Source organism: Artibeus jamaicensis, unplaced genomic scaffold (assembly GCF_021234435.1).
Source record: "Artibeus jamaicensis isolate MK-2021 breed Jamaican fruit bat unplaced genomic scaffold, CSHL_Jam_final contig_76, whole genome shotgun sequence".
NCBI classification, from domain to species: domain Eukaryota; kingdom Metazoa; phylum Chordata; class Mammalia; order Chiroptera; family Phyllostomidae; genus Artibeus; species Artibeus jamaicensis.
In genome coordinates this window covers 21381287-21389779 of record NW_026521954.1, presented here as the reverse complement: position 1 = coordinate 21389779, position 8493 = coordinate 21381287, and the positions used below count along the sequence as shown (strand labels likewise).

Here is an 8493-nt window from a genome sequence, read left to right as displayed (position 1 = left end):
GTGGGTGTGTGGTGGTTGAGTAAACACTCAAACACTTGCAAACACTTCGCAGATGAGCACCTTAGCTAGATGAGTCCCCAGGATGGCTGCCTGTCCTCTCCTCCCTCCACCACCGAGGTCTCCGCGTGCTGCCAGGGAGCGCTGAAGGCTTTGGCTCTGCCCCAACTTCCTGCATCTTCTCCGATTGTCTTCTGGCTTTGGCCATGAGCTTTGTCCTTGAAAACTGCCTCATTTCTCTGGTCCTGGCCTTCTGCCTGTCCTCCCTCCCCTGGGGAAACCAGATCTAAAAAGGCAGCTTCTGCAGCAATGCACCGGAGTTATCTCCCCAGCCAGAACTTTCGCTTAATTTGCTTACTGACATTTCACACTGATACGCAGAGAATCATCAGTCAAGTTTTAATGACTCACATGTTTTTGAAGAATATGTGGAGGAGGGAGGAAAAAAGAAACCATGAAAAAATGAGGGAGAGAGAATTTTAGTCCTGTGAGCCAGGAAAGAGCCTGCAAGGCTTGCTTTGATTTTGTTTGTTTTAGAAAATGAGTGGAGGCCATACTGTTTGAACTTTTCCATTGTCAAGTCTGCTGAGAATTCAAGCAGGGCCGGCACCAGGAGACTTTTCTTTCTTCAGTTCCTCAGACGGAAGGAATGAAAGCCTGAATCTTATTAAGTAGATCCGCAGGACACAGATTGAAAAAAAATGTGAAAACACAATTTTGCGTTCAATCCTGCGAAGAAAAAATAACTTCAGAATGAGCCAGACATACTTTGTGACTCTTCCAACAACTATCAACGTATGTGTGTGTCTGTGTGTGTGCGTGCGTGTGTGTGACCTTCTGCCTCACGAAACTGGTTCCAAAATTTGCATAAGGAGGCATTTTTTTTCTTTTTGCTACCATATTGGCTAGAAAATGACATTTCCAGAGGAGCTTACTTTCTGCAGAATGGGTCACTCTGTGACACATTGGCCCACACGAACCTGTGTCAGAAGGCCCTCTAACCCCCCAGGACTCCCATCCAGCACAGGTCAGGGTGCAGCAGGACACCTCCCCTGGTCCCTCCATCACACGGCTTTCTCTCCCTTTTCAGAACCCCGGTAGCCCTTGTTGTCTGTGCCATTGAATCAAACACACGCTGCCCTCCCTGCCTGGGCTTCTGAGTACTCTCTGGGTTGCTCTGGTGACTCCCTGCATTTCGTTTTTCCTTAAGCACCAGCTAGGTCAGCTTAATTTTCTGTTGCATTGCTTTAAAAATGTTACTGAAGGCTTGTCACAGGAGGAGGAAATTACGACACAGGCACATTGTTACCAGGTGTGGTTGCTCTTAGAGGCTTTAACAAGGCCCTCCGTAGAAGGGCCCTATGCTATTGTGCTACTGTGTTCTCCTTAGCACTTGCCCATCTCCATGTTGCGACTCCTGGCTCAATGCCCAGGAGGGAGTGCCCTGAACTCGTCCTGAGCCAGGCCCAGCCCAGGTCCAGTCCTCAGCTCTCTGGAGGAGAGTCATTATGGCTCGCTCTGATCCCTGGGCCCAGTAACATGCTTCACAGATGTGAGTGGTTCCTCGTTTTGGGTGTCTTCCTTACCGAAGCGGATCTTCCTTCACCTTTGTCTGCTTAAAATGCTCTGGAAGTATTTTATCCCTAAACCAAGGTGCTGCTTTCCTCATAGAGAAATTTGAGTCTCCAGGTCTAAAGAAGCAGCTTTTGAATGTCAGGGACATGATTCCAGCTGTGGAGATTTCAAAACACGAGCCCATGCGGTTTCAACAAGAGGTCCCAGAGTGCCTGAACCCTTTTCTCCCTCCCTTGCCTCTGCACAGCCTCCGATAACTAACATCCTGCTTTAGTGTGGTACATTTGTTAACACTGATGAGGCATATTGGTATGTTTGTTAATAACTGAACTTCATAGTTTATATTTGGATCAATTTTCCGTATTGTATACATTATGGGTTTTGACCAATTGCCATGTATCCACCACTAAAGAATTTTTTCATATAGGATATCATCTCTACCATCCCAGCATCCCCATTCTAAAAGCCCCTATGGTCCACCTATTTATGCCTCTCCCTGCACCCTGAATCTCTGGCAATCCCTGATCTTTCTACTGCCTCCATAGTTTTGCCTTTTCTAGGATGTCACAGGGTAGAAATCATATGGTAGATGGCCTTTCCCGACTGGCTTCTCTTACTTAGCAATATGCATTTGGGTTTGCTCCATATCTTTTCCTTCTGGATAGATAGATGACTTCTTTTTAGTGCTGAATAATACTTTACTGTGTGGCTATACCACACTTGATCCATTTTCTCTTTGAAGACATCTTGGTTGCTTCCATTTTTGGTGATTATTAACAAAGCTGCTATGAACATTTGAGTACAGTTTTCTTTTCTGACAGAAGTTTTCAACCTATTGAGTGAATTTCTAAGAGCACCGTTGATTAGCTTTTCCAAACCTTCTGAACTCTCTTCCTAAGTGGCTGTATCATTTTTCATTCCTGCTGGCAGCGGATGAGAGTTCTTGTCGCTCCACATTCTTGCCAGCATTTGGTGGTGTTAGTATTTTAGATTTTAGACATTCTGATGGGTGTGTAGTGTGTCTTATATGGCTGCTCCTTGTGTTTTCATTTGTGAATTGCCAAAGACATTTGATTATTTTCTATATGCCTATCTTTTGTGGTGAGGTTTCTGTCCAGATCTTTTGTCCATTTTTAAATTGGGCAGTTTATTTACTCATTTTTGAGTTTTGAGTATTCTTTACATATTTGGGCTACAAGTTCTTTATCAGAGATGAATTTTGTAAACATTTTCTCTCAGCATATAGCTAGTTTTTTTAGAATTGTCTTTATGATGTCTTTCACAGAGCAGAATTTTTAAATTGTAATGAAGTCCAACTTGTCAATTTGATCTTCATGGTTTATTCTATTGATGTTAACTCTTAAAAGTCATCACCAAACCCAACATCATCTAGATATTCTTTTATGATATCTCCTATAGTTTAACATTTACACTCAGATCTATGACCTATTTTGAGCTACTTTAAAAAAATGTATGAGGTCTGTATCTATAACATATTTATTTTTTTGCTTCAGCATCATTTGTTGAAAAGACTGTTTTTTCTCCTCTGAATTGCCTTTGCTCCTTTGTTAGTTGAGTATATTTATTTGGATCTGTTTCTGGGCTGTCTATTCTGTTCTGTTCATCTTTCTTGTCCGTTCTTTTGCTAACATCACACTTCTTGGTTACTGTAGTTTTATACTAAGCCATGAAGTCATTTCTCTAACTTTGTTATTCTTCAATATTTAGTTAGCTATTATGGGTCTTTTGTCTTTCCACATGAAGTTTAGAATCAGCCTGTTGATGCCATAAAATTACTTGCTGGAATTTTGATTGGATTGAATATATACATCAAGTTGGGAAAAACTGACATCTTAACAATACTGATTTGTCCTATCCATGAATATAAAATATCCCCTCATTTATTTAAATTTTTTTATTTTTATGAGAGTTTTATCGTTGTTCTTATAATGGATCTTGTACATACTTTGTTATATTTGTACTTAATAATTTCATATTTCTAATGTTGCTATGAAAGTTATTACTTTTTGACTTTAAATTCCTATTGGCCATTGCTGATTTAGAGATTTTTTTCTATTAAAAAATCTAAACAAGCCCAAAACAAGTCTCCAAATAGTCTCAGGGCAAATCACATCTCATAGGAGATGAAATGAGAGTTATCATCCAGAGCCTGATTTCTATAGTCCCATCAGATGCTCATTTATCCTATGCCTGAGTATTGTCTACAACAGGCAGCTCACTTTCTGGCAAAGCAACTCATTGTCTCTTAGACAACTTTGCTTTCAGGCAGTTTTTCTTTATATTGTGTTTCTTGTGGATGAGTTATAGTTTAGCTCTAAAATAACAAAAGCATGTGTGATCCAAGTTAACCATCTTTATCTATACTCTTTCATCTCCTTAGGATAAATATTAAGTCAGGGATCTCCTAGCTATGGTAAAGCAGTGGGGGTTCTGTGCGCTGTGAGATTGTGTGTGCTAAGCAGTCAGACCCTAGGGAAGTAACTGAAAGTGAAACACCTCACTTCAAGTCTGGATCTGGCACTTGTTAGTGGAGTAACTTTGGAAGCTCCATCAATTTTCAATTTCTTGATTTTCAAAAATGGGAAAATTAGTACTCTCATAGGGCTGTCATAAGAAAGAATCAAGATAATGAGCATGAAAGCAGTTTTAAACCAAACTGTTCAGTGGAAGCATTATTTTCACTTATTATTCTTCATATCACTGTCACCAACCAGATCCATAAATTAACAAATGGAACAGGAGGCGAGGCAGAGAGAAGCAAACCTGGAATGCTTATGGTAAACTTAAAAGGACAGAATTTCCCAGTTTTGAATCTCACGGTGGAAGGAAACTGAGACATAGTCTAGTTTAATGCCTTTACGTCATAAGGGAGAAAACTGAGCCCCTTAAAAGGAAGTGATTTGTCTAAGTTGATGAACCAGGCCATTTAGCCACTAAACTAAGAGAGGATTCAGTCTGAGTCTAAGACCAGTGTTCTTTTTTTTCAACTTACTTGACAGAAGAAGCTTCATCTCCAGACTCTGTCCTTGCCCTGCTTTCCTGCCTCTCCCCAGATCGCAGAACTCATGGCTTTTCTGGTCCAAGAACTCACAGGAATTTGGAGAATAAGATGACATGCTGGGCGTTTCTTCTCCAAGAAAAACAACTGGCTGTTCATCTTGGAGGCAGGGGGCATTTCTTATACTCAAGGAAGCCAAGGGGAGCAAAGGACCATGACTTATATGTTAATTTCTACTGATCAAAAGAACCAAGTTCCATTTAGTGTGCAAAGAAAGATTTCTTAGTCATGATGGTGGACCTGATAAGAGAGAAATGAATGCTTTGCAGAAATTAAACTTTGAATCTCCTCTTGAAGATTGACAAAGACTCTTCCAAGAGGCAGGGTCTAGCATCTTCATGCAGCAAGCATTTACCAAATATTTTTTCTATACCTGGGATGATACTGGGTGATGGGTTCACAAAACTGAGTTTGAAATGGTTTTTGAACTTGAGCTGCTCACAGTGTGGGGGTAGACACTGCATTGCATAAATATCTACCTCTAAGAGCTGTACAACCTTGGCCTTGATGACTCAGTTCATCATCTCTATGGTATGGGCTAAATGAGACAATATCTGTAACATCTACAACACAGGATGTTGCACAGTATGAGGAAATAAGAAATGGTGCCAGAGCAGATGTTCAAATGGAGGTCTGAGGTGTCCTAGACCTCAGGTTCTGGAATCAGACACTGTGTGGGACCATGGGCAAGTATAACAGGCACCACTGGTTGCTCTTCCTATGGACATCAATTTTTCCTTCCTTATTCCTTAATGATGCTAATATATATACAATGCTTTTCCAGACACATAGTGCTCTGGGGGAGATTGTTTCTGTCCCAGGCTCTAGGGTGGGTCCTGATTGGTCTAAGCTGATCATGTGATTCCCATTTCCCTAGCCAATGTTTGCTTTAGGCTTGACTACAATTCTGAACAAGACATATCATGTTAATTAGGGGTCTTTCAGGAAAAGTCTGTAGCTTTTAAAATAAAACACTGCTGCAGTTTAAATTTTGTCCTCTAAAATCCTAACCCCCATACCTGTGCGTGTGACCTTATGGTAATAGGTCAGATGTAATCTGACCTATTGATTACTCTGTAATCCGATTACATCTGTTTACTTTGCAGATGTAATCAAGTTAAGATGAGGTCATATTGAGAAGGGTGGTCCATAAAGGCAGCTTGACCAGTGTCCTTGTAATAAGAGGAGACCCAGGGACAGACAGGGAAAACAGTCATGCAGAGGCAGAGATGGGAGTGATGCAGCTATAAGCCAAGAATTGTTGGCAACCACCAGAAGCTAAAAAGAGGTGGGGAAAATATTCTTTTCCAGAACTTTCAGAGAGAGAATGGTCCTGCTGACACCTTGATTTCAGATATTTAGGCTTCAGAACACCGAGAGAATGTTTTTTTTTCTGTGGTTTAAAGTCACTCAATTTGTTAAAGAGGACCTAGGAAACTAACATAGACACAAAAAAAATATATAAGTGGTGGCAGGAAAATGGAAACAACTGTACTTGAATAACTATAAAAAATCATCAAAACAAAAAGAGCTATAGAAAGCATACAAATAACAATTATATTATGTACACTTAGGTACATTGGTGTTTATATATGGTCCTTAATTTGACAATATATAATATTTAAAAAAATGTGTTCTCAGTTTCTTCCTGAGGAATGCTGGGTCTGGGTGAATCTGCTGGAACTTCTTTAACCTTGTTGGAGCCCAAGGAGACCCAACCTGAGGACTAAGGGGCTGGAAGAGTGAGAAGCTGGAAGTAACCCAAGTATGAAGTTTCTGAATTTACCAACCCTGGAGCTTCCTCCCTCTGTTTTTCCTGTTGTGTTAGATAATGTGTCTTTCCCACTGGTTAAGAAACAGAGTTGATTTTTTTTGTTACTTACAGATGAAACCATCCTAAACTGATTTAACAACTCATTCACACTCTCTGTCTCTCATTTCTGAAGTGGTGTTTCTGAAATCCTGCTTCATAGGATTTTTGTGAGAATTAAATGAGCTCTAGAATGATTCATATTTTTCCCTTTATTTAATTTTTGTTACTGTGAAGACAAATTTCAATACATGTCAGCTGCTACTATTATTATGCTATATCTTCAGCCCTAACTTGTAGTAAATATTCAATAGCTATCTACTTTTGAATGAATGAATGAATGAATGAATGAGTGAATGAAGTTACTCTAATGCAAGACAGAACAGGGGCTTACTAGAAGGGATGAAGAGATTCAATGGATCCTGGCTCCAATTCAGGAATTGGACACTGCATATGGCCTGGGTGAGTTTGGCAAGGGCTTGCATCTGCAGAGTCTGGTGATGTTATGCGGAGAGCCTTGAATTAAAGAATACCTGCAGGAGTTTGCAGATAAGCTGGGCTTCTGGAGGGGCAGGAGGATGAGAGACTCAGAGCCTGCCTTCCAGAGTCCCCGAGGATACAGTCTTATACCATGTGCACAAGGATTAAGGCAGGAGTTGGGGGCTTTGTTAGGCCTCAGAGTTAAGGAAAAGGGCTTTCGTTTTGCCTGAGGGAGAGCGACTGACTGTTTCTCCCAAAGACCTTGTTTGAAATTAAGGTCTTGGAACACTGGGTTCAATTAACTACCAGTTTAGGAACCTTGGGGAATCTAACTTGCTGTGTGCTTCATTTTCCCTTACAAATTACCTCCTGTGTGCTTGCCTTCATATTTTTTCCACCTGCAGACAGTTCTGTGGTTGGGACTGGTACCAGCTTTATTTGCACGGGATTCAAGGTGGGGTCTAGCGAACAGATTTTGCCTTCAAAGCCAATATGCTGTCAGCTTGGCTTAGAATGAAGACCTTTGTGGGTGTATGTGTGTATATATACATACATATGTATATAGTCATGTACGTATGCATTTATCTAAGTAGCAGTTGGAAGACTTAAGTGTTCAGTTTAATATACCAAACATTTTTTAAAAAACAAACTGTTTTAGCCTCTATTCTGAGAATATGCAGAGTTACAGATGAATTAGACAATTTTTTTGTCCTAGTACCTTGCAGCTTAGCAGATGTAGACTGGTAGATAAGCTGATAAATGCCTCAATATTTATAGATACAGTAAAATAATCATAGTACTGAAGTCTATATGAAGTTTGGAGAACATTCAAGGGAGACTGGAAGGTGGTTAGAGATGGGTAGAGTCAAGAGAGGCTTCCTTCCACTAAATTTTCATTCAGCTAAATTTTGTAGTGTGAGCAGGAGTTTGCAGGGCACAGCTCTGGATGAAGACACAGGGCAGCTAATCAGGGCCCTCCTCTGGTGGGGGTTGGGGGAGTGGGTGGGTGGCACAGAATACCTCTAGGATAAATTGGAATAAGGCACTGGTTGACTTGTGTTTTTGCTTGCAGTTCCTACTATGTCTGGAGGAAGGTAACTCTCTCTTATTTTGTGTGCATAATGCAACACTTACAATGTAACACTCATTTTGAATTTGATGTTATAAAAATTAGAACTTCTTTTTTTTTGGTTGTAAACACAACTTTTATTCTTAATATAGTAGCTTTTGACCTTTGAAAATTAGTATTAAGAAGTAGGGGGCATGCATACTTGAGAAGTAGATGATGGACAGGATTTACTGTTCTGAGAGAGAGAGAGCCAGCCAGGAGTCCTGTTGCAGTGGGAATGGAGACCAGAAGAAGCTGGAGAAGATTCTGCATGGCTGAGAAAACACACCTATAAGAAAAGATTTGTAGAATGGTGCTATTTTCTGCAAATGTCCCCAGGACGTTCTTCTGAACCTCTCATAAAGCACTTACATGTCTTAACTCTCCTCAAATCTAAGCTTCTTGAGGCCAAGATTTGCATCTTAACATCTGGGTATCTTATAC

The 8493-nt window shown here is 40.4% G+C and overlaps 1 long non-coding RNA gene across 3 annotated transcripts in view; it reads right to left on the bottom strand.

Moving 5' to 3' along the window:
- Positions 1–399: 399 nt before the first annotated feature.
- Positions 400–8493, bottom strand: part of LOC119035479 (uncharacterized) — an 83274-nt gene continuing 75180 nt past the window's right edge. For 2 of the 3 annotated variants that reach the window (XR_008392839.1, XR_008392840.1), the window contains one exon: positions 7623–8338. This is a non-coding gene — a long non-coding RNA (uncharacterized LOC119035479). Of the gene's footprint in view, positions 727–7622; positions 8339–8493 lie in introns of those variants that run through there. The other variant, XR_008392838.1, reaches the window with a different exon arrangement.